Raw genomic sequence first — 26,270 nt, 5'->3', positions numbered from 1 at the left:
TATTTTGTTCTGACGCAGAGTGTAGAGGGTGTCTGGGGGGAAGCAAACCAAACAGAGAGCATGTTGAGAGATAGAGTGACCCGACTGACGTGGTTTGCCAGAGACTGTCCTGGATTTGGCACTGAGAGTTTTATCCTGGGAAACTCCCCAGTCCTGGGCAAACTGGGATGCTTGGTTCCCCTATATGAGAACTCAGAGCTGAATATAGAGCAGATGAAGGGGTGCTTTTGCATGATCAGGTAAATGCATGTTTAAAAAAGAAGTGCTGTAAAGAATGGCTTCCCCAGGAGGCCCATAGAGGAGGCACCCGAACTGGTTTTGCAGAGTCCAGATTGGTGCTGTGAGAGTTACTATAAAATGGAATTGTTTGAGAAGATCCCCTGGCTTCCAGGTACACTGGGCCATCTGTTTCCCATGGTCCAGGGGTTTCTTTGGAAGTGAAATATTTGGGAGATTTTGAACTCTGAAATTTTAGAGCCAAATTAGACCTCACAGATTGTCTAACATTCATTCTGCGGATTAGGAATGGAGGCTCAGAGAAACTCAGTGGCCTTTCCAGGGTCACGGTTGGTTGGTGGCCAAGCATAGGTGGGAGCCAAGTGTGTCCATTTCCATGCTCACCAGCGAGTGCACTAACAGTGCAGAGTTAAAACTGCGAAAGTCTCCCCAGCCGCCCGCTACTTTCCCCATTTCCCTTTTGTTTCTTGTCCAGATTATTTACAAAGATTTGTGCGTTCCCCTGTTTACCTTCCAACCCACTTGTTAACTGAGTGTATTCTGAATTTTTCCTTATGTGTTGAAAGAGTCTTTTAGATTCGAATTCCCTTAGAGTATGATTTTTACCAGTTTTACCACGTTCCTTCCTGTGACTCGACTAATTGAATTGACGGATTCTCTGTTGTTGACCACTGTTTAAAAGTTTGCCCTGTTGTAAATAAACCTTCAGCGAGCGTATTTGTGGAAGCCTTTTTGAGCCCATCCCTCATGACGTCCTGAGGGTGATTTCCTAGGTCAAAGGCTACTGTTGCCAAACCAGTCTTTGGAAAGAAAGGGCCGTTTTTCTTTCCCTGTGTCAGCAGTGTTTAAACGTGGGTGTGGAGGGCAGTGATTTTTTATGCAATAAACTTCTACGTAGAAGGCATGTATCCTCCCTACCTTACCCTCTTTCCTACCCCTCAGGGCTCTTCCCCGCCCCCCGCCCCCATTCTCTCTCTCTTTCTCTCCCCACCATTCTCTTTTCTTGACTCTCCTTCCCTGCTCACCTCTTGGGGTGTTTTTGAACATCTCTTTGCTATGGGACAGCTATAGGTTTTATCTTAAGAGTTGCGGAGAAAGCAGTTGTCAGGCCGCCATCTGAGCAGTGAACTGCGGCAAAGCAGGATGGCCTTGGGCCTGAGGGAGACGCTGCTGTCCCGGTGGGTGAGGGGAGGAGTCAGGCAGCCCCCCACCCCCCCCCCATGTTTCTGAACTGAGCTCTTCTAGAAGGCAGTCAGTGCCTCCTGGGAGCCTCACTGGGCCTCCTGGGAGCCTTGCTGGGCTTTCTGGAGCGCAGAGGCCATGAATCCACCACTTCTAAGTATGGGTTTTCATAGATAGGATTCCCGATGAAAATAATCAACAAACAACCTATAATAGGAACAGAAAAGAGTTTCATTTGAGCCAAACTGAGGACCATAGCCCAGAAGACAGCTTCCCAGATTACTCTGAGAAACTGCTCCAGAGAAGCATGGTTTTCAACACAGTTTTATATCTTGTCAGAATAAAGAACGTCAAATAAGTCAGGGATACATTTCTTCAAGGTTTCAAAAAAACCCCCAAACCCAAAACCAACAGATCAACACATACACAGTGAGTCAGCATGGCTTTGGTACCTGGAAAGGGAGTCGTATCATTGAAGGATCACCAGCACTGGCGTCCCAGGAAGGGAGGCATTTCATCTTTATTTTTAACATGACATTCTTTACTTCTGGTCAGTGTGCCCATTTCTTTAATAATTAAAGCAGATGTGCAATGTGTGTTTGATAAGCCACGAACAGGCTATTTTACTTAGCATAAAATTCAAGTATAAGCCAGAATGGCTTCCCCAGACCTCAGTCTATGAACATTTCTTTTATCAGGACAAACCTTTCTCCTTCTCCCCAGATAACTTGTGTTCTGAGTTTTTCAAATACCTCTTACTTGTTTATGGAAGGCATTGTAAGTTCATGAAAGACTTGAGTGTTGTGCAGTAGGAATAGTGAGCTGATTGAGACTTTGGAATTCTGGGGTGTAAAACCTATTCTAGAATGCTGTGACTTCTTTGAAAGGTGGCACATTTCCGTAGTAGCTGATGGCTTTCCATTGTGCTTTGAATAAAATCTGACTGATCCTCCTTAACAAAAGGCCGTGTGGTTTGGCTCCCACCCACCTCCTGACTAGCCTTTTTACCACCCCCTGTTTGCCCTCTGCTCCCCACAGCACTGAACTTCTTGTTCTTTTTCAGACGTAGCCAGTATGGTCCCATCTCAGGGGACCACGCTGTGGTCTTAGCTGTCCCTTCCGGTTAGAATGCTCTTCCCCTTCATCATTGTATGTCTTCTTGGAATTTCCACCTCAGCTTAAATGTCCTTTCCCAGAGAAGCTTTCCCTGGTGACCCAAACGGAAATAGCCAATCAGCATTTGACATCCCCGATTTTATTCTCTGCACAGGGCTTATCACCATCTGAATCTTTCCTTGTTTGTCACTGAATATATGTTCCATGGAATAGGAACCTTATTTAAATTCATCATCCTTTACCTATATGAGAAAAGAATCTGAAAAAGAATGAAAATATGTATGTATATAACTGAATGACTTTGCCATACACCTGAAACTAACATAACATTGTAAATCAACTGTTCTCCAATAAAATAAAATAAAAGAGTAAAGTAGAAATCTTAGATCAAAAAAAACCAAAAAAGATTCATCCATGTCGTAGCATGAAAAAATAAATAATTCATCATCCTGGTGTTCCAAAGTGCCTAGAACAACAGGTAGCTGATAATTGACTGTCCATAACTCGTTGTTATATAGCAGTAGGTCAGTCGGTCAGGCAGAGTTCCTTTATGTTTTCTGTTAAGAGCTGGCTTCCTCAGTAGACTCACCTGGGGTTCAAAGATGTCAGTTTTAGTCTTAACCCTATATTCACTAATTCTGTGACCTTGGAAAAACCACTTACCATCTCTGAATCTCAGTGTCTTTATCTGTAAAACAAGAATCGTAATATTTACCCAAAGAACCCCAAAGGGTGCTTGAGAGGACTAGCTGCAATGAGGGATGTACAAACTCTGTGTAAACTTCTGATCATTCAACAAATGGAAATTATCATTACCTATTTATTGGAAGTACATGGAACTACCGCGGTGCCTCCAAAAGCTTGGAAATAGGGACGGGACAGCCCGTTACAGACAGCTGACTGTGGTACCAGTGCACAGTGGAGTGGAGACATCGGATCTCGGTCAACACTTGACTGATGGAAGCGTCACTGGAGGCTTTATCATCCCCATGAAAACATTCTGCCAACCAGAAAGGGAGGTGGATTGGCCAGAACTGGACAGGGAAATATCTCAAAGGCAAGGCCTGATAATTCCCATTCAAGCATTGACGGGAGAAGGATAGATACCCTGTTCCAGAGATTTGCGTTGTCGTGTCCAGTGGCAGAATATTCCAGTTGTGGGGCAGACGACCCCATCTCTCAGAGCCCGATGCCTTTAAAAGTTCATATTCTCTGGCCAGTGCCCTGGCCCTGATTTCCTCCTCACTAAGCAGTTCTCTGAGTGCATGATTTGATCTCCAGTGTGACTGACCTAGAGAGAAAAGTGGTACTTGTAGGAAAATATGAGGCCTGGGTTACCCTGGAGGTGATGATTCTCACTCTAAATTGGTACACTGGTGTTTATATATTAGCGACCTGTCTCCGTGAGCTTGGTGAATATGCATCTGCCCCTCGACACAGATCTGCCCTCGGCGTGCCGACAGATTGGGGGCAGGGCGTAGTCAGCCTGGCTGGGGTGACCTTATCAGTGTACAGCTGCCTTATTCAGGGGCTCCCACTCGATATCACAGCTGTACAGTTGCAGTGTAATCGTGGTTTAATTTGATGCTCTGTCTAGCTGGAGATGCGTGAATGTGGTAATGGATTTTGTGTGTGTGTGGTTATCAGCACCACTGGTTCAGGGGGGACATACCGGAAAGGGCCAGGAGGTGGCAGTCAAAGCTAGGCAGTCATCTGAGCAATTCCAATTAGACATTTTATTAACCTCATTTCAGCCTCTCCTGGGCAATTTCCAAAGTTTTGAAGTGGGGGTAACGTGGTGGTACTACTGCTGGACCAGAGAGAGGTGGTCTACCATAGTGGCCATTCTCATCCCAGTTATCACAATATCCCCGAGTCTCACCACTCTAAGTTCTTTTTATGAAATTCTGTAAAATAATAATGAAAAATCTTAATATACTCTAATTTTCAGGGTTTTTGTGGAACATGTTTTTATATATAGGCTGTCGATCAGATTTCACTGGATTTTAGCTGTGAGCGTCTCCCAGCCCCTTAATTTCTAGACAACGTGAACTTGACTTCTTGTTCCCTGGACTGAGCAGAGCCCAGTGCTCTCCTGAGACTCAGTTCGTGACCTCCTCTGTCTCTCATCTCTTGCTTTTGTGGAGTTTGTTCTGTTTAGGGATCTTGTGCTATCCCCACTGGACATTGCCCTCATTATCACATGGTACTTGGTTCTTTTTCTTGACTACTACGTAAACACACACACACACACACACACACACACACACACACACGCACGAACTGAAATCTGTTTAACTAAAGCCTTTGTGTGTGTTAGGGGACTTTAGCAAAGGTTTGGCAGATAGCCATGCTAACGACTTGAAATAGACAACTGGAGCTCCCTGGCTCCTCCACCACGTCGGAACTCAGGCTCAGGTCCCGGCTATGCTGCTCCATCCTTTTCTCTGTCCTCCTCCTCTTTCTGCCCTTCTCCTCTCCGGAACAAAACCATCCCCCGTTTTCTTATAGACAGAGCTTTCTAAAATAAAACAGGGCTTCCCTGATGGCGGAGTGGTTAAGAATCCGCCTGCCAATGCAGGAGACACGGGTCCGAGCCCTGGTCCGGGAAGATCCCACATGCTGCGGAGAAACTAAGCCTGTGCGCCCAACTACGGGGCCCGCATGCCACAAATATTGAAACCCGTGTGCCTAGAGCTCAAACTCTGCAACAAAAGAGCCACTGCAATGAGAAGCCCGCGCACCGCAAGGAAGAGTAGCCTCCGCTCGCCGGAACTAGAGAAAGCCTGCGCAGCAACGAAGACACAACACAGCCTAAAATAAAATAAAATAAAACAAAACAGATCATCTTACTTTCCTGATTGGTTTCTCAGGTCTTTTACTGTAAAGTTTGCTTCTTAACTGACAGATGACCCTTTCTGATCATGCCTCTCCTGTCACTGAAGCTGCAGTACGATTCCCGCAAATGCTTTTCCTTTTGGCATATTGAACCGTTTTTTAAAAAAAACTTATTTTATTTAAGTATAGTCGATTTGCAGTGTTGTGTTTATCTCTGCTGTACAGCAAAGTGATTTGGTTATACGTAGATACATTCTTTTTAATATACTTTTCCATATGGTTTATCACAGGATATTGAATATAGTTCCCTGGGCTATAAGGAGGACCTTGCTGTTTATCCATCCTATATATAACAGCTTGCATCTGCTCACCCCAAACTCCCAATCCTTCCCTCCCCCACTCCCCACCCTTGGCAACCACGAGTCTGTTCTCTACATCTGTGAGTCTGTTTCTGTTTTGTAGATAGGTTCGTTTGTTGGACCGTTTCGTATCCTCATGCTTTGTACACGTCATTGCTTGAGGTTTCCTTTGTCTAACTAACTCCTCCCTCAAAACATCTCACTTCTGGGCTACTTCCCCCATTGCTCAGGTTCCGGTGATGCCTCCCTTCACCTCCAACAACTGTGATGAATTACTTTTGGGTAGGAGAGCAAAGTTGAGTGTCCTCGTCCTGAATTGTCACCAACTTTGCAATACTGGGCATATTAAGGGAGTTGAGATGGGCTCAATGATTGTGAAGTGTTATTTAAGTGCTAAGCTTCCTCAGATCTAGTTGTGGTCAATGAGAAATTGATGGTCGTTTCATTCAAATCAATTCAACAAGGTTTCATTAAGCCTCCAGAAGGGAGTCACTGTCTGCTCACTCATTCTCCAGACCTTCATCAGGCGCATGTTGGATGCCAGATACTGTGTGGGGACCAGAGGTATGGAGATGAAGTGGAGGTGTCCAGGGGTGATTGCATCTACAGTTTTGGAATTCAAGAGAAATATCGGTGTTAGCGATATGTGTTTGGGTTTCATAGCGAATGGGTGGCCATTAAAGCTGTGGGAGCAGTTGACACCAGGTGGGGAAAATGCACTCCACATAGATCGCCGGGATGTTGGGCACAGCTTGCTTTTCAGACGTTTCTCTTCCTGTGAAAGGAAAGGTGCCCAGAGTATAACTTCTGTTTCCTGAAAGATTAAAAGAAATCATTGTATATCTTTTATCGCTGGTACATTTTAAATCATTTTCATGTACCTTAAGGACTATCACAGTAGCAGAGGGAACATATTGTGATGAAACTATAGTTTAAATAAGCACATAGATAAAATCTATAAACTTTTTTTTCCCTGAAATTCTAGCAGACTTACCAATTACCTGATGATTTACCCTTTGAGGGGAGCTTTGATACCTGCAGTGACTCCTTACACTATGGAATAGAATGGTGTTAAGTTTTTTATTTATTTTTTATTTTTTTATACAGCAGGTTCTTATTAGTTATCCATTTTATACACATCAGTGTATACATATCAATCCCAATCGCCCAATTCATCACACCACCACCCCTACCCCCCACCGCTTTCCCGCCTTGGTGTCCATACGTTTGTTCTCTACATCTGTGTCTCAATTTCTGCCCTGCAATCCAGTTCATCTGTACCATTTTTCTAGGTTCCACATATATGCGTTAATATATGATATTTGTTTTTCTCTTTCTGACTTACTTCACTCTGTATGACAGTCTCCACGTCTCAATAAATGACCCAATTTTGCTCCTTTTTATGGCTGAGTAATATTCCATTGTATATATGTACCACATCTATTTTATCCATTTGTCTGTCGATGGGCATTTAGGTTGCTTCCATGACCCGTCTATTATAAATAGTGCTGCAATGAACATTGGGGTGCATGTGTCTTTTTGAATTATGGTTCTCTCTGGGTATATGTCCAGTAGTGAGATTGCTGGGTCATATGATGATTCTATTTTTAGTTTTTTAAGGAACCTCCATACTGTTCTCCATAGTGGCTGTATCAATTTACATTCCCACCAACAGTGCAAGAGGGTTCCCTTTTCTCCACACCCTCTCCAGCATTTGTTGTTTGTAGAGTTTCTGATGATGCCCATTCTAACTGGTGTGAGGTGATACCTCATTGTAGTTTTGATTTGCATTTCTCTAATAATTAGTGATGTTGAGCACCTTTTCATGTGCTTCTTGGCCATCTGTATGTCTTCTTTGGAGAAATGTCTATTTAGGTCTTCTGCCCATTTTTGGATTGGCTTGTTTGTTTTTCTAATATTGAGCTGCATGAGCTGTTTATATATTTTGGAGATTAATCCTTTGTCCCTTGATTAGTTTGCAAATATTTTCTCCCATTCTGAGGGCTGTCTTTTCGTCTTGTTTGTAGTTTCCTTTGCTGTGCAAAAGCTTTGAAGTTTCATTAGGTCCCATTTATTTATTTTTGTTTTTATTTCCATTACTCTAGGATCAAAAAAGAGCTTGCTGTGATTTATGTCAAAGAGTGTACTTCCTATGTTTTCCTCTAAGAGTTTTATAGTGTCTGGTCTTACATTTAGGTCTCTAATCCATCTTGAGTTTATTTTCGTGTATGGTGTTAGGGAGTGTTCTAATTTCATTCTTTTACATGTAGCTGTCCAGTTTTCCCAGCACCATTTATTGAAGAGACTGTCTTTTCTCCATTGTATATCCTTGCCTCCTTTGTCATAGATTAGTTGACCATAGGTGTGTGGGTTTATCTCTGGGCTTTCTATCCTATTCCATTGAGCTATGTTTCTGTTTTTGTGCCAGTACCATATTGTCTTGATTACTGTAGCTTTATAGTATAGTCTGAAGTCAGGGAGTCTGATTCCTCCAGCTCCGTTTTTTTCCCTCAAGACTGCTTTGGCTATTCGGGGTCTTGTGTCTCCATGCAAATTTTAAGATTTTTTGTTCTAGTTCTGTAAAAAATGCCATTGGTAATTTGATAGGGATTGCATTGAATCTGTAGATTGCTTTGGGTTGTATAGTCGTTTTCACAATATTGATTCTTCCAATCCAAGAACATGGTGTATCTCTCCATCTGTTTGTTTCATCTTTAATTTCTTTCATCAGTGTCTTATAGTTTTCTGCATACATGTGTTTTGTCTCCCTAGGTAGGTTTATTCCTAGGTATTTTATTCTTTTTGTTGCAGTGGTAAGTGGGAGTGTTTCCTTAATTTCTCTGTCAGATTTTTCATCATTAGTGTATAGGAATGAAAGAGATTTCTGTGCATTAATTTTGTATCCTGCAACTTTACCTAATTCGTTCATTAGCTCTAGTAGTTTTCTGGTGTCATCTTTAGGATTCTCTATGTATAGTATCATGTCATCTGCAAACGGTGACAGTTTTACTTCTTTTCCAATTTGTATTCCTTTTATTTCTTTTTTTTCTCTGATTGCCATGGCTAGGACTTCCAAAACTCTGTTGAATAATAGTGGTGAGAGTGGACATCCTTGTCTTGTTCCTGATCTTAGAGGAAATGCTTTCAGTTTTTCACCATTGAGAATGATGTTTGCTGTGAGTTTGTCATATATGGCCTTTATTATGTTGAGGTAAGTTCCCTCTATGCCAACTTTCTGGAGAGTTTTTATCATAAATGGGTATTGAATTTTGTCAAAAGCTTTTTCTGCATCTACTGAGATGATCATACGGTTTTTCTTCTTCAGTTTGTTAATATGGTGTATCACATTGATTGATTTGCGTATATTGAAGAATCCTTGCATCCCTGGGATAAATCCCTCTTGATCATGGTGTATGAGCCTTATAATGTGTTGTTGGATTCTGTTTGCTAGTATTTTGTTGAGGATTTTTGCATCTATATTCATGAGTGATATTGGTGTGTAATTTTCTTTTTTTGGAGTATCTTTGTCTGGTTTTGGTATCAGGGTGATGGTGGCCTCATAGAATGAGTTTAGGAGTGTTCCTTCCCCTGCAAGTTTTTGGAAGAGTTTGAGAAGGAGGAGTGTTAACTCTTCTCTAAATTTTTGATAGAATTCCCCTGTGAAGCCGTCTGATCCTGGACTTTTGTTTGTTGGAAGATTTTTAATCACAGTTTCAATTTCATTCCTTGTGTTTGGTCTGTTCATATTTTCTGTTTCTTCCTGGTTCTGTCTTGGAAGGTTGTACCTTTCTAAGAATTTGTCCATTTCTTCCAGAATGTCCATTTTATATGCATGGAGTTAGTTGCTTGTTGTAGTCTCTTAGGGTGCTTTGTATTTCTGTTTTGTCTGTTGTAACTTCTCCTTTTTCATTTCTAATTTTATTGATTTGAGTCCACTCCCTCTTTTTCTTGATGAGTCTGGCTAATGGTTTGTCAATTTTGTTTCTCTTTTCAAAGAACCAGCTTTTAGTTTTATTGATCTTTGCTCTTGTTTTCTTTGTTTCAATTTCATTTATTTCTGCTCGGATCTTTATGATTTCTTTCCTTCTACTAAGTATGGGCTTTGTTTGTTCCTCTTTCTCTAGCTCCTTTAGGCGTAAGGTTAGATTGTTTGAGATGTTTGTTGTTTCTTGAGGTACGATTGTATAGCTATAAACTTCCCTCTTAGAACTGCTTTTGCTGCATCCCATGGGTTTTGGATTGTCATGTTTTCATTGTCATTTGTCTCTAGGTATTTTTTGACTTCCTCTTTGATTTCTTCAGTGATCGCTTCGTTATTTAGTAATGTATTGTTTAGCCTCCATGTGTTTGTGTTTTTTACGTTTTTTTCCCTGTAACTGACTTCTGATCTCATAGCATTGTGGTCAGAAAAGATGCTTGATATGATTTCAATTTTCTTAAATTTACTGAGGCTTGATTTGTGACCCAAGATGTGATCTATCCTGGAGAATGTTCCATGCCCACTTGAGAAGATAGTATAATCTGCTGGTTTTGGTTGGAATGTCCTATAAATATCAGTCAAATCTGTCTGGTCTATTGTGTTATTTAAAGCTTCTGTTTCCTTATTAATTTTCTGTTTGGATGATCTGTCCATTGGTGTAAGTGAGGTGTTAAAGTTCCCCACTACTATTGTGTTACTGTCGATTTCCTCTTTTATAGCTGTTGGCAGTTGCCTTATGTATTGAGGTGCTCCTATGTTGGGTGCATATATATTTATAATTGTTATATCTTCCTCTTGGATTGATCCCTTGATCATTATGTAGTGTCTTTCCTTGTCTGTTGTAACATTCTTTATTTTAAAGTCTGTTTTATTTGATATGAGTATTGCTACTCCAGCTTTCTTTTGATTTCCATTTGCATGGAATATCTTTTTCCATCCCCTCACTCTCAGTCTGTATGTGTCCCTAGGTCTGAAGTGGGTCTCTTGTACACAGCGTATATATGGGTCTTGTTTTTGTATCCATTCAGCAAGCCTATGTCTTTTGGTTGGAGCGTTTAATCCATTCATGTTTAAGGTAATTATCAATATGTATGTTCCTATGACCATTTTCTTAATTGTTTTGGGTTTGTTTTTGTAGGTCGTTTTCTTCTGTTGTGTTTCCCACTTAGAGAAGTTTCTTTAGCATTTGTTGTAGAGCTGGTTTGGTGGTACTGAATTCTCTTAGCTTCTGCTTGTTTGTAAAGTTTTTGCTTTCTCCATCAAATCTGAATGCGATCCTTGCCGGGTAGAGTAATCTTGGTTGTAGATTCTTCCCTTTCATCACTTTAAATATGTCATGCCACCCCCTTCTGGCCTGTAGAGTTTCTGCTGAGAAATCAGCTGTTAACCTTATCGGAGTTCCCTTGTATATTATTTGTTGTTTTCCCTTGCTGCTTTCAATACTTTTTCTTTGTCATTAATTTTTGCCAGTTTGATTACTATGTGTCTTGGCGTGTTTCTCCTTGGGTTTATCCTGTATGGGACTCTCTGCTCTTCCTGGACTTGGGTGGCTATTTCCTTTCCCATGTTAGGGAAGTTTTTGACTATAATCTCTTCAAATATTTTCTCTGGTCCTTTCTCTCTCTCTTCTCCTTCTGGGACCCCTATAATGTAAATGTTGTTATGTTTAATGTTGTCTCAGAGGTCTGTTAGGCTGTCTTCATTTCTTTTCATTCTTTTTTCTTTATTCTGTTCCACAGCAGTGAATTCCACTATTCTGTCTTCCAGGTCACTTATCTGTTCTTCTGCCTCAGTTATTCTGCTATTGATTCCTTCTAGTGTATTTGTCATTTCAGTTATCATATTGTTCATCTCTGTTTGTTCTTTAATTCTTCTAGGTCTTTGTTAAACATTTCTTACACCGTCTCAATCTTTGCCTCCATTCTTTTTCCGAGGTCCTGGATCATCTTCACTATCATTATTCTGAATTCTTTTTCTGGAAGGTTGCCTATCTCCACTTCATTTAGTTGTTTTTCTGGGGTTTTATCTTGTTCCTTCCTCTGGTACATAGCCCTCTGCCTTTTCATCTTGTCTTTCTGTGAATGTGGTTTTTGTTCCACATGCTGCAGGACTGTAGTTCTTCTTGCTTCTCCTGTCTTCCCTCTGGTGGATGAGTCTATCTAAGAGGCTTGTGCAAGTTTCCTGATGGGAGGGACTGGTGGTTGGTAGAGCTAGTTGTTGCTCTGGTGGGCAGAACTCAGTAAAACTTTAATCTGCTTGTCTGCTGATGGGTAGGGCTGGATTCCCTCCCTGTTAGTTTTTTGGCCTGAGGCGACCCAACACTGGAGCCTACCCGGCTCTTTGGTGGGTCTGATGGCGGACTCTGGGAGGGCTCACGCCAAGGAGTACTTCCCAGAACTTCTGCTGTCAGTGTCCTTATCGTCATGGTGAGACACAGCATGGTCTCTGCTTGAGACCCTCCAGCACTAGCAGGTAGGTCTGGTTCAGTCTCGTATGGGGTCACTGTTCCTTCCTCTGGGTCCCGATGATCACACTACTTTGTGTGTGCCCTCGAAGTGTGGAGTCTGTGTTTCCCTAGTCCTGTTGAAGTCCTGCAGTCAAATCCGGCTAGCCTTCAAAGTCTGATTCTCTAGGTAGTCTTCCTGCTGTTGCCAGACCCCCAGTTTGGGAAGCCTGACGTGGGGCTCAGAACCTTCACTCCAGTGGGTGGACTTCTGTGGTATAAGTATTCTCAAGTTTGTGAGTCACCCACCTACCAGTTATGGGGTTTGATTTTATTGTGATTGTGCCCTTCCTACTGTCTCATTGTGGCTTCTCCTTTGTCCTTGGATGTGGGTTATCTGTTTTGGTGAGTTCCAGTGTCTTACTCTTGAGGATTGTTCAGTAGTTAGTTGTGATTCCGGTGCTCTCCCAAGAGTGTGTAAGAGCACATCCTTCTACTCTGCTACTTTGAACCAAGTCCTCTATTTCTGTTTTTTATATAGATTCATTTGTGTCATTTTTTAAGATTCCACATATAAGTGATATTGTACGATATTTGTCTTCCTCTGTCTGACTTACTTCACCTAATATGATAATCTCTAGGTCCATCCATGTTGCTGCAAATGGCATTATTTCATTCTTTTTTATGGTTGAGTAATATTCCACTGTATATATACACCACATCTTCTTTATCTGTTCATCTGTTGATGGATGCTTAGGTTGCTTGGCTGTTGTAAATAGAGTAGCATGACTTTTTGAGGACGTATTTATTTTAGCAGAACTCTTTGCAGAGAAATTTGGGGCTTCCTTTCTCTAATGGAGGGTATCAGATTGGGCCCAGGAGACCACTGGTCTTCCGTCTCAAGCTAGAAGAATATTGTTTCTTCACAATTATGTTGCTGTTATCAAAATTATAGCAGTCTTTAGCTAAGAAGATTGAAGGTCAGTCCTGTGGCTCAGATTTTCCTTTGAAATTCCCTGCATGTTCCCTTTTTTGGTAACTCGGCCATGAGTGTCAGAATGAGTCTGAAACATTACCTTTGAAGTTCTGTCGTAGAACCAACAGATTGAGCAAGAGAGGCGTCTCTTTTCTATATATGAAAATCAGAAAATGTGAATGAACAGCAGCAGAAAGGTAACCTTACTTTCCCCAGGAAGATTGCTGTTTACACTTTGATGTATATTTTTAAACATGGGGAAAGGGAATAGGGTGTGTATTTTTTAACTCAGAATTTCTCAAACTTGACTGAACATAACTTCCCAGCACTTGTTCTGCATTCAGATTTCAGGGCTCTGACCCAAACCTACTGAACCAGAATCTGTCAGGGAGGGGCCTGGGAATCTCTGTGATTACCTGTTATCCTAGGTGATTCTTAGAACCAAATCAACTTGAGAAACGTTTTTATTGATGAAGATCGCAGTGGGGCATCTTCCTATATGGAGACATGCTTCTTCATGGGCTGCCAGTTCCCAGTGATTCAGGGACTGATAAGCAGGTTCATTATTCCACCTCATGGCATTCTCTCCCTTCTCCTTCCTGTAACTGGCCTCTCCATTTTACCCTTTGCAGACTTTCTGTGCTCACAATGTGAGAAGGAGGTGGAATTGTGCTGGTATTAGTACATTTTGCTCACTATCCCCTGCAAATGTGTTTGGTTGGTGGGTAAACAGGAAGTTAAATATTTCTGGCTAAAATTCAGCGTTCTGGTGGGGGCTCTTAATGCCTCCCATTTTAAAAGTTCATACTTTGGAAAAATAAAAGCATAAGCATATAATTAACCCCCAAATATTCATCACCCAGGTTCAACAATTATCAACTCATGGCCATTTTTTCTTTCATCTGTACTCTCTCCGATACTACTGTTTGGAAGCAAATCCCAGATGTCTTATCACTATACATAAACATTTCACTAGTATCTCTAAAAGATAATAACTCACTTTCTTTTCTTTCATTCTTTTTTAAAAAGACTTTATTATTTTTTTTATAGCACTTCCAGGTTCACAGCAAAATTGAGAGGAAGGTACAGAGATTTCCTATATACCTCCTGTTCCCCCTGGCTGCCCACTGTAAACATCCCCTATCAGAGAAGGTACATCAGCTAAAATTGATGAACCTACATTGATACATCATTATCACCCAAAGTCCATAGTTTACAATAGGGGTTCACTCTTGGTGTTGTACATCCTGGGGCTTTGGACAAATGTACGATGACATGTATCCTCATTTTCTTTTGAACATCAGAATCTTATAAGAAGACAAAATATGGCAACCTGAAACTATACCTGAATTTGAGTTTAGGAGTTTAGGATTAAGGAGGGCAAAGGCAATAACTTAGGGCTTTTCTTTAAAAGACCCCAAAAAGATCACATTTCTTGAGTTCATTATTGAATAGTGTTTCACCATGGTAAACCTATGGTAAATCCAGGTATATGAGGTTATGGGGATAAAAGAGAGCTTTGGCGAGGGATTTGAGAGTGATTGAAGGGGTGGGGTGGTGAAAATAATTGCAAGTGAGTTGTTCTCACCTCATAGGTAAAGATATAATGAAGCTCTGCGGAATGTACATTACAGTCTTTTGAAATCTTAACTGTTCACTGGTTGGACTTTAGAGCCCCATCTCCTGAGTACATGTAGTTTTGTAACTCATTGTTTAAGCACTAGCTGTTGTTGAAATAATGTCTGCGCACCTACCTAAATGCTAACGAAATGCTAACAAAGCCATCCATTGGCTTTTTCTCCTTCTATAACATCACAATGAAGGAAGAGGGATCAGACGTTTGACATCTGATGTCTGTCTTGAAAACTAGGGACACAAACACATGTCAGATAGCGTTAAGAGTCTCTTCATTTTTTCACCCTTTGGAGGCATTAAATATGCCGAGGTTTGTTAAGATACAACAGAAAATTTTTATAAATTCTCTCCTTGGATTAGAATCCTGAGGTTATTTAAAATTAATATAGCGTGAACCCGTAGCTACACTGGGATTTACTACCGTGGGACTTGACTGTTCAATTACAGGTGCTCCGGGTGGTGGGAGGATAATTTCATGGTGCATGCTTGCAGAATGGGAGAGATGCCTGCTCCATGTGGGGTCATAAAGGGTAGCAAGTTGCACCACAGTTATTTAAAACACTAAAACACTATCCCTTGCCCTCCCTTTCCCTCCCCAGTATCCCTCAGAATACTGTGATCTTTGTTGATCCCTACCTAACCCATTATTGTGCTCAGGTAGCTTAGTGTACAGCTAACTTCTTAGATACCATAAAATAGGCGTATTTTTCTTTTAAGCAAAGTTGATATATGCAAATATAAATTTGTTGGATACTTTGGGGAGGCAGTTATTTGCTTCCTAAAGTGATTTTTTGGTTTCTTGAGGATTTGCAATAGAATACTTTAATTAGTAGTTAATTTCCAATTCTTTTTGCACATAGATTTTACAGACCACTTCTTCTGGGCAAAATGAGTTACACTGAAACATTAAAATTCAAACAATAATCTACACCTGATCTCTACCTGCAGATTTGCTTTTTAGAGTTTTCAGGTCACTCAGCCCCGTGTAAATCTCCCTCCTTTCCCACATAACTTCATTAAGTCTTACTTAGCTGTGTGTGTAGTATTACTTTGTTTCTGCTGCGTGGGTTCTTCTTCCCTCACAGTTTTTGGATGGGGAGGGGCCTTTGCAGACTTATATAAACTCTTAATTCAGCATGTCTGTTCTGTTACATGGCAATAGTCATTTTTTAAAAAGATTTTAAATTTATTTTACCATTTAAAAATGCTTCTGGAACACTTTGATTTTACTTTAAGATATATTTTGTGATGTATTTAATATTTTTATTGGACAATTATGATTTGATATTAAGTGTGATTTATTGTGGCTTATAGCCTTTTCCCTAAAGATGTTAACAATCTATAATTAAAGAGGATGGGAAAATAGGATTTAATATTCTATCCAGATAACTTATTTTCCCCCTAGCAACATACCTTTTCTTTGAAGAGAGGCATTTTGGTGCTTTAAACTCTAACAAGAAGAAAGTTTTGAAAAGTAGATTTTGCATTAACTAGTATGCCCAAAGATTAAGCATTTTGGAAGGTAAACTTTCTGAGTTTCTGAGTTGATAACTACTTATTTTGATGCTATGAGGATCAGAATTCTCACATCTGTGAATCCAGAGTTGCTCACCACAGCACATTTGTTTTTTGCATATCTTTACTTACTGTGTGCTCCTTGAAGCTGGCTTCCTGAGGATCTTTAGAGCCCGGTCCCTGCCTGTTTTTTTCTGCTTGGAATACCTCCTTCAACTCCCTTTAGCAACTCACTTGTTGTCCTGTCATCTGGTCTACCTCACACAGACTCTGTTCCGAGTCTGGTCTCAGAGTTGTATGTGAATCTAGTAAATGTGGTGACTTGGAAACAGCAGATCCAGATTCAAGTCCTGACTCTGCTACTTTAATGTGTGATCTTAAGCAAGCTTTGTAACCTTTTTTTGTGCCCAGGTTCCTGTCTGTAAAATGTGGGTCGTAATAATACCCGTGCCCACAGAGGGGTATGTTGTGAGAATTAAGAATGATGATGCCTACTGCTCGGTATATAGAGAGAGCAAGTGCTTAGTAATCAGTAGCTGCTGCTAGTATGCCAGAATGTATCCTCAGAAACTAGTTTGTTGGTAAACTTGTCCTGGCAGTGAGACTATATTTTATACACACACACACACACACACACACACACACACACACACACACACACACTCTTGAGATATTTCAAAAGTCATTAAAAATATAGTGAATATGTGTTTATCCATCACTTAGTTTAAAAAGTAAAGTATCACCAACATAGTTGAAGCCCCGTGGAGACCCCTCCTGATTGCCTTTCCCTTCCTCCTTCTAAATGGTAACCGCTATCCTGAGTTTGGTGATTTTTGCTCTCATGTGTTTCTTTACACTTTCGCTACGTATGTGACTATTGTTTTAAATGGCTGTTGGTAACGAATAGGGCATGTGGAAAATGAACTAGAGTTGTTTGAGGAGCCTCATGTAAAGGATGTTGTGGGTCCCATCCTCACAGTCGTAGGGAGAGAAGAAAGGGCAGAGCTCTGACTTACACCCTGTCAGGAGAGCCCAGGCCTTGGTCCCCTTGCTTGGCTGCTGCCCCGCCCCCCGCCGGAATGGGGACCCACCTGAGGACTACAGCCTGGCCTCTCTGTCCTCTGCTGTACGTCACTTAGAAAGAAATTGTGTGGCCAGAAAGTTACATCTCCAGGATCACTCTTGAACAACTTGAGTGTGTTCTTGTTTCATTTGGCATCCACCCTCTTGGCTCACCTCCAGTTTGGGGGTTTGGGCACTTTGATTACCATTCCTCTAGCCTCTCCGACTCATTGCCTTTTTTTTTTGACTCCTCCCAGCTCCTTGGTTTGGCATTACTTGCACTGAATACTCAGTATTTGCATTTCTAAGAAGCAGCCTTCTCTGAACTGCTCATGGGGGAGATGCAGCCTGGGTGCTGGGACCACCATCCCTCCTTTGTGAGCCCTGGAGGGTCAACTGCTGGGCGTGGGTGACCTTGTCATCTACACGTACAGCCAGTTGTTTAGAGCATATTATTACTATAGTATGAGCAGGGAATCTTGTGACGCAAACCATGCCCCGGTAGATAAATGACAGGTATTCACTTTAGTTAGAGATTCAGCTCAGGACGATGTAGTGGATGCGTCTGAACTCATTGCTGGGTTCCAGCTGGTTTCTCCTTCAGTAGGTCAGTTATCCTGTTGACCCAGAAGGTGAGACACTGACTCCTACCTGGTGGGGCTGCAGGTTCAACTTCTAAATCCTTAGGTTTAGGTTGAAACTACAGAATTTGCTGTAGTTACTTATTGAATTCCTTGTATCTCCTTGGCCTCGGCAGGCTGGGCAAGGTTCATGAGCCCCGTTGGCGGCATCTCTCACCAGCACGCCGTTCTTTCCTTCCTGACTTCAATGCTTGCTCTTCTGTAGCTCGTGGTAGCAATTCCTCAGTTTTATTATCTCATGCCCTTCCCCTGTCAATCACGTTTACTGACTTGGTTTTCTTGGCACCAGTCCATCTTCTCCTCCTGACAAAGAGTGTTATGTAACCACTGCAAGGCAATAGCTATCTCTGCTTTAGTGTCTCTATGGGAATCTGTGAAATCATGGTAATTCTGACCACAGGTGTTGACCTTCCCAAGACGTGAGCTCCCCTTCCTCCTGATACCCCCAGCGAGAAGGGAAGAATTGCCAATTCTTTCATGGCACTACTTCTCTTTAGGTTGTGGTTCCTGATCTGTATTCTTACTGACTAATCTTTATACTTCTAGTACTCACCCTGATCTTATATAGGAAAGGTTCTTTTTTTTAATTATTGTGGTAAGAATACTTAACATGAGATCTATGCTCTTACCACATTTTTAGGTGTGAAATACGGTACTGTTCACTGTAGGCACGAAAATTCTTATAAAGAACTTTATGTGTGAGGAAACTTTTATAAAATATCTAGGCTTCCTAATCCGAACAGACAATCACAGAATGGTTCACAAAATCTAGGATAAGTTAGATGTAGGCAAGATGAAAGTGACTGGAGTCACTTGCCTTGGAGCAGAAAAGGTCCAGGGTTGAGGTCAGGGTATGGACTGAGGCAGGAGCCTAGGACAGGCTGGAGATGGGAGTATAGTGGTGGGTCAGGGTGGCACAAGCTGGTGGGGACAGATACGACAGTGTGATGGTGCAGAGACAACATGCCTCCTGAAGCGGAGTGAAGCCGGAGCCAGTGCCTTTCACTGACTGTTGGCATCCCAAGGACAGGGCTCAGGCATGCAAAGATGGCAGCTCTGCAGCAGGCCAGCAGAGCCGAGGGACGTCTCTCTTCAATCCTCGGCAAACTGTGGCATAAGACATGACTTGACCCATTCTCTGGTTAGTGAAGGCTTTTCACTAGAGGGAGAGGTCATTGATTTTGGAAACAAGAGACCTGGGTTTTAAGATCCAGTGTTGATGACCCCTGAGACTTGAGGAGGTCATAATCCTTACAAATGTTTGTTTTTTTAAATCTGACAATGGGAGTAATACTTAGGACCCAGGGTTGAATAAAAAATAGCAGTGGGTTAATATACATGAAAGTACATTTATTTTTTTCAGTGCATTCCTTCATTCAGCAAATACCCATTGGTCATATCCATGCTGTGTCAGACACTGCTTGGGGCTAAGGGGATGGAGGTGGAGAGGACAGCTGTGGCCCCTGCCCCATAGAGCTTACGGTGACCGGACTTCGCAGAAAGCTGTCCCACGTTATGTACTTGCAAGGAAGCATGTGACTGTTTTGGCTGGAGCTTTAGGGAAGACTTTGTGAAATAATGGCCTTAGGTGGGGCCTTAAAGAAGGATACAGTTTCAGCAGACAAAATGGAGAGGGGAAGACCTTTAGGCAGAGGAATGAGTGAGCAAAGAGAGAGTGAAGGGTGCGATTGGGTAAAATGAGTAGTTCCAGGGAGGAAAAGTGAGTTGGGCCTGACTCACTTTCCCCTTCACACCTATCCCCCCCCCCCCCCCCAATATGAAATTCTTCATCTACTTGTTTGAGGACCAGAGCTGAGAGGAGGGGGAAAGCCAAATGGGAGCCCATCACCAGCTGCTTTAGATCAGTTCAAATTACGGTGAGGTCATATCAAATGCAGAGAGTATGGAGGGCTGGATAGGTAGGGGTGTCAATGGAGGAAGGGCTGAACTCAAGGGAACCCCAACATTTGGGGCTTTTTCTCAGTCCCCATTCTCCTAGAACTCTTTGTAGAATTAATCTCCTCCTGTCTTGAAAGTCTACTCTGTTTTCTGGTTTTGAGGGAGAGAAAGCCTCATTCTCTTTGGACAAGTTGAGTTTGAGGCCCTTCCAGTTGGAGGTGGCCCACAGGTGGTAGAAGTCACTGCACATTCAGTCACTTGGAGGCAATAGCAAGCAGAGACCTAGGACTCCTGTTTCTGTCTCCCTTTCCCGGCTTTGTTCCTGATGCTGGGAAGTCCCAGACCCACAGAGGATTCTTTTATTTGGTGGCAGGTCTGAACTTCAGTAGTGGCTTAGTCCTCAGAATAGAGGATTAAGATCTTAGAATATCAGTATACTTCCCAGAAAAACCCTGATACAAATAGTTTTCATACTACAGGGTGAGTTATCAATTCAGTTACTTTTCAAGGAAACATTTATTAAGCTTTAATTATAGGTCAGATATTAGGTGCTGGGAATACAAGAGGCATAAGATATAATTCCTGATCTTGAAAAGCTTGTGGTCTCGCAGAATGGGTACAACTGTGGTCTGGTGTGATAATCACAGCACAAACCATAGAACAAAGGATGATGACAGCCTGGAGAGAGCCGGGGGGCTGCATAGCTCACCCCCTTACCTTCAAGTTTTTGCTCAAATATCCTCTTTTCAATGAGGACCACCCTGACTCCCCTTTTAAAACATAGCAGCACCTGCTACCTCTGCATTCTGAGTTCCCTTACCCTGCTCAACAATTTTTATTTCTTTTTCCATTGCATTTATCACCCTCTGTCCCAGTGGGCTGTTGCTGAATAACAAACCATCCCCAAACTTAGTCGAAAACAGTGATTTCCTCTCTCTCACTGTTTCGTTGGTTGACAGGACTTGGTTGGGTAGTTCTTTTATTTATTTATTTATTTATTTATTTATTTATTTATTTTGTGTTACATGGGCCTCTCACTGTTGTGGCCTCTCCCGTTGCGGAGCACAGGCTCCGGATGCCCAGGCTCAGCGGCCACGGCTCACGGGCCCAGCCGCTCCGCGGCGTGTGGGATCTTCCCGGACCGGGGCACGAACCCGTGTCTCCTGCATCGGCAGGCAGACTCTCAACCACTGCGCCACCAGGGAAGCCCGGTTGGGTAGTTCTTGCTTGGGGTCTCTCCTGTGGTTGCTGCCAGATATCAGCTCGTGCTGCAGGCATCTGAAGGTTCTACTGGGCAGGACATCGAAGGTGGCTCCTCACACGGTTGGCAGTTGAGGCTGACTTGGCGGGGAGCTCAGCGGGTGCTGTCCTCTAGAGCATCTTCATGTGGCCTCCCTGTGTGGCTCAGGCATCTCGCAGCCTGGCAGCTGGATCCAAGAGTGAGCGTTCCAAAGGGCAGGAAGCAGAAGATGCCAGGCCAACGACAGGCTACACTTGGAATTGGAACAGCATCACTTTTTCTGAATCTCTTGGTCCTAGGATCTGCCCAGATTTACTTTTGACGGGGGGAGTGGCAAGATTACATTACAGAAGGGCATGTGAGATGGAAGATATCATTGCAGCCACTGTTGGGGAATATGTTCTGCCATACTTCCTTAGTATCCATATAGAATTTATTTATTTTTATGTCTGTTTTTTGTTGAGTCCTGTTAGGATGTAAGCCCCATGAAGGCAGGAATGTCCACTGATGTATACCAAGCATCTACACCATACTAGGCATGTAATAATTACAACGAATAGTTTTAAGTGTTCTAACAAATGTGTCTAAGTCACTGTGTTCAGATCGTTCTAGATGTGAGGATTTTAATCCCACTCCTGATTTACATTATTTTCTGTCACTTTTAACACACTGTATACTCTATAAAGCAGGGATCTCATGTCTTTATTCAACACTGTATGGCTCAGTATCTGGTAAGCCGTTGGTGCTCAATAATTATATATTGAATTAATGCAAAATAAGTTATTGATTCCGCTTGAGGCATAGGGAAGTTAAGAAGAGGCCATATTGGAATTGGGGCCTGAAGGATAAATGGGATTTTGCCAGGAAACGGTGGGATAGGGCATAAAGGCAGAAGAAAACACCAAGTGCCAAGGGGAGAGATAAATGGAACTGTAATGAAACTGACCTGTGAGCTCCCTGAAGCCTGGGTCCCCACCTGGTCTGACCACTAGTCTACTTCCTATAGCAACTAACTAGTGATTCAGTGGTCAGATGCTCGGGCCATGCTTGTTGAATAAATGAGTGTAACGTATGAACTCATCTATGACTTTTTTGGGAGGAAGGTGTTGGGTCAGGTAAAAACCAATCATAACTCCTGCTAGTAAGAAGATCTTTTAAATATAATCCTGGCAAAAATGTTTTAAAGTATTAAAAAAATAGCTAAATTTTGTATTTTTAAATATACTGAAAGTGAGTTCAATTTATGTATGTCAAATAACTTTCAATCAGAGTATTGTATTCTTTTTTCTGAATTTTTATTGGAATATAGGTGATTTACAGTGTTGTATTAGTTTCTGCTCTACAGCAAAGTGAATCAGTTATACATATACATACATCCACTCTTTTTTAGATTCTTTTCCCATATGGGTCATTACAGAGTATTGAGTAGAGTTCCCTGTGCTATACAGTAGGTCCTTCTTAGTTATCTATTTTAGATATGTCAATCCCAATCTCCCAGTTTATTCCTCCTTCCCCCTTTCCCCCCTGGTAACCATAAGTTTGTTTTTTTTTACGTCTGTGACTCTATTTCTGTTTTGTACATAAGTACATTTGTACCATTTTTTAGATTCCACATATAAGTGATATCATATGATATTTTTCTTTCTTATGTTGCCTTCCAGCATATCCTATTCCTAGTGGGAGATTGTTAATCCCTAGGGGTAGCCCTGAAACCTTGGGCCAAATCTTAAAAGGGAAAGACTAATCTTCAGGTCAAGGGGAAAGAAGAATGAGCCATGCGTCTTTCATAGGGATGATAGAAATCAACAGCAAGAGAGCAGAATTGTTAAACTCATGGGTTTAACACATGGGTTTAACACATTTTTTTTTTCCAGAAAGACTAAATACAGAAATCACAATTATAATGTTTTAACAACCACTATGCATCATTTCTTTTTCTATAAGCTTATGAACCAGTTACTAAAATGTCAAGGAAAAAGTTAAGCCTTTTGTATCTTAATCCATAAAAAACTAGTCAATATCAGGTAAATGGGGCACTTGTTGCATATTGATAAATGTGTGGCTTCTTATGCTTTCCATCCATATTGGGGGAAAAAAATCCCCAATTGTGTTATCTTCAATTAGGTCTAGCCACAGAGTTCTATTAAAGACCTGTACAAAGTCAACCCTTTCCTTAGCCTAGTTCCATATGAAAGTACTAACAAATGGTGACGATTGTATGCAAATGGTGGTTCATAAAAATGTAGATTCAGTTATGGATTTTAATTCATATGCTGCATATATAACAGCTGTACGAAAAAAATGTCAAATTCAAGGCAGCATTTGAGACGAGGAGCAGCCTGTTCTTCCTGATCTGGTATCCGTTAACAAGGAAAAGAAACCTCTGATGCTTCATCTATTAAAGAGCTCTGGGTGGCCTTGACCATCCATATTCAGTCTTCCGTAGGTCCTTCGACACCTTCAGTTCTTCAGGCTGATCATTGTCAGATCTGGAAGCTTTGTGCCTTTTAATTAGTCATTCTTACTTCTGTCCTGCCTTTTGGTAGCTCTGAGACTTTTCTGACTAGAGCCTGGTGGTTCATTTTGAAATATGTTATAGGTTCCCTCACTGCCATCTCAGCCAATGGAACTGATTTCTCCACCATTCAGGGTAGTCCTGTGCCCCCCAGCAAATGCTTTTGGGATGGTATTGTTAGCATATATACCCCTCTTCCTGTTGAATTTGTATATATACATACACACACACACACATATATATATGTATTCACACACACACATGCACACACATCAGCTTTTTTCTTGTCTCTTATCAGATACATCCAAGAAGGCTACCATTATATACCAGCCCTTCCAACAGATATGACTGTGGTCTGGTTTCCAAAAAGAACCTGTTTGACCACGCCCGAGTGGGACTGAGACACGGTGATTCCGGGGGTTTTCTCCTTATAAGACATATGGCTGTTGAATTTGAACCACTGTTTGCCTTTGCCCAAATTGTATATTCAGAAAATGGCTTATGTGTTTCTTCTGGTACAGAATTACTATTTATAGACATACATTCCATGGTAGTGATAGTCTTTAAAAGATCCTTGTGTAACATCAAGAGGACCAGATAGTAATATCTTCTGCTAGTACTTCTTTAAGGCTTAGCTCTTTCCTTCAGACTATCCCACGGATAAGCTGGTCAGTGGCATCAGCCTGCCCTGCATTATTTCCCTGCATGCTGGGGAAGGTGAATTTGGAGGTTGGACAGCACGTGGCCACTGGTCATCTACTCCAGGGTTTCCTCGTGCACTTTGGCCTTGGCCTTCTCCTTATGGGCACTGCCCTGGCAGACTCGCTTCACCTCCTCACGCTGCTGCTGAGGCCAGCAGTTTGCCCAGGTTTGTGGTGCCCCGTAGACCTATAGCCCAGATGCCCCATCCTCCTCTCAGGGTGAAGAGGTTGGAAGCAACTGGCCCAGAAGCCCACAGGGATGTGTCAATCAGTAGAGCATCCTGAGCTCCAGCTGGAGACATGGGTCGCCCTCAGAGGGCACAGGCGGAGGCCTGTGGCGCCAGAGTATGTGTCTCGGCCTCAGATCTCACCCTGCGCCCACACCCTGCATTCCTTTTGCTCCAGAAGGACACAGTTCTGGCCAAGAAGCTGCTGGTTCTTACAGCTTGGGGCCCTTGTGTGTGTGTTTTTTTTTTAATAGCTTTATTGTGATAGAGTTCACATATCATACAATCCATCCATTTAAAGTGTACAACTCAATGGCTTTTAGTATATCACAGATATGTGCAAATATCACCACCACCAATTTTAGAACATTTTCATTACCTCAGAAAAAGCCCCTACCATTTAGCCACCCCCACCATAATCTTGCTCTCCAGCCCCTCAGTGCTACAGAACTAGTAATCAACTTTCTGTCTCTATTTCTGTTTTTGTTTCCCTCTTCTGGACTTTCATTTGAATGGAATCATGTAATATGTGGCCTTTTGTGGCTCACTTCACTTAGCATGTTGTTTTCAAGATTCATGTTGCAGCATGTATCAGTACTTCATTTCTTTCTTTCTTTTTTGAAATTTATTAATTTTGGGCTGCATTAGGTCTTCATTGCTGCGCACGGCCTTTCTCTATTTGCAGCGAGCAGGGCTACTCTTTGTTGCGGTGTGCGGGCTTCTCATTGCAGTGGCTTCTCTTGTCGCGGAGCACGGGCTCTAGGTGCATGGGCTTCGGTAGTTGCAGCACGCGGGCTCAGTAGGTATGGCTCATGGGCTCTAGAGCTCAGGCTCAGTTGTTGTGGCTCACGGGCTTAGTTGCTCCAGGGCATGTGGGATCTTCCTGGACTAGGGCTCGAACCCGTGTCCTCTGCATTGGGAGGCGGATTATTAACCACATTATTGGGTGAATAATGCAGCTATGAACATTCAGGTACAAGTTTCTATGTGGACCCCTGTTTTCATTTCTCTTGGGTATATACCCAAGGGTGGTATTGCTGGGTCATATGGTAACTGTATGTTTAATCATTTAAGAACTGCCAAATGTTTTCTAAAGTGGCCGCATCAGGACTTCCCTGGTGGTCCAGTGGTTAAGACTCTGTGCTTCCACTGCAGGGTGGTCAGGGAACTGGTCAGGGAACTAAGATCCCCCATGCTGTGTGGCATGGCCAAAAAGAAAAGTGGCCACATCATTTTACATTCCTACCAACAGTGTATGATGGTTCCAGCTTCTCCACATCTTTGCCCCCTTTTTGATCTGACTTTATGCTTTTAACCATCCTAGTGGGTGTGAACTCACGTGAGGTTTTGAAAGGATTTGGGAAGGATTTTTCCTTTCTAATAGTTTTTAATGCCATATATATATATATATATATATATATATTTACATATCTATGTATTTTTAAAGTGTGCCCTTTTCTAGCATTTGTAAAAGCATGGCGGTTAAGAGGTCCTGTTGCCTGTCACAATAATAAAGGAGATTTCAATATTTGTTAATCCCAAAATATCATTGCCCAGAACCGACATGGGAGACTTGTTAAATGTGTGAGTTGCGGGGAGGGGAGGGGAGTGGTCGGAGAAGCGGGAGCAGGTAGTGTGTTTCTGGAGCCTTGCATCTTTCCCAGGAGATTGCTCCACTTCTTGTCGCTGTGTCTAACAGGCCCCT

The 26,270-nt window shown here is 42.2% G+C and overlaps 1 protein-coding gene across 11 annotated transcripts in view; it reads left to right on the top strand.

Annotated features, from left to right (window-relative positions):
• The window catches only part of HHAT (hedgehog acyltransferase), a 361,867-nt gene that overhangs the window by 118,630 nt on the left and 216,967 nt on the right, over nt 1–26,270 (top strand). The gene's annotated exons all lie outside the window — the stretch shown is intronic.

This window comes from Phocoena sinus, chromosome 1, assembly GCF_008692025.1.
Source record: "Phocoena sinus isolate mPhoSin1 chromosome 1, mPhoSin1.pri, whole genome shotgun sequence".
Taxonomy (NCBI): Eukaryota; Metazoa; Chordata; class Mammalia; order Artiodactyla; family Phocoenidae; genus Phocoena; species Phocoena sinus.
This window is presented reverse-complemented; position numbering and strand designations above follow the sequence as displayed.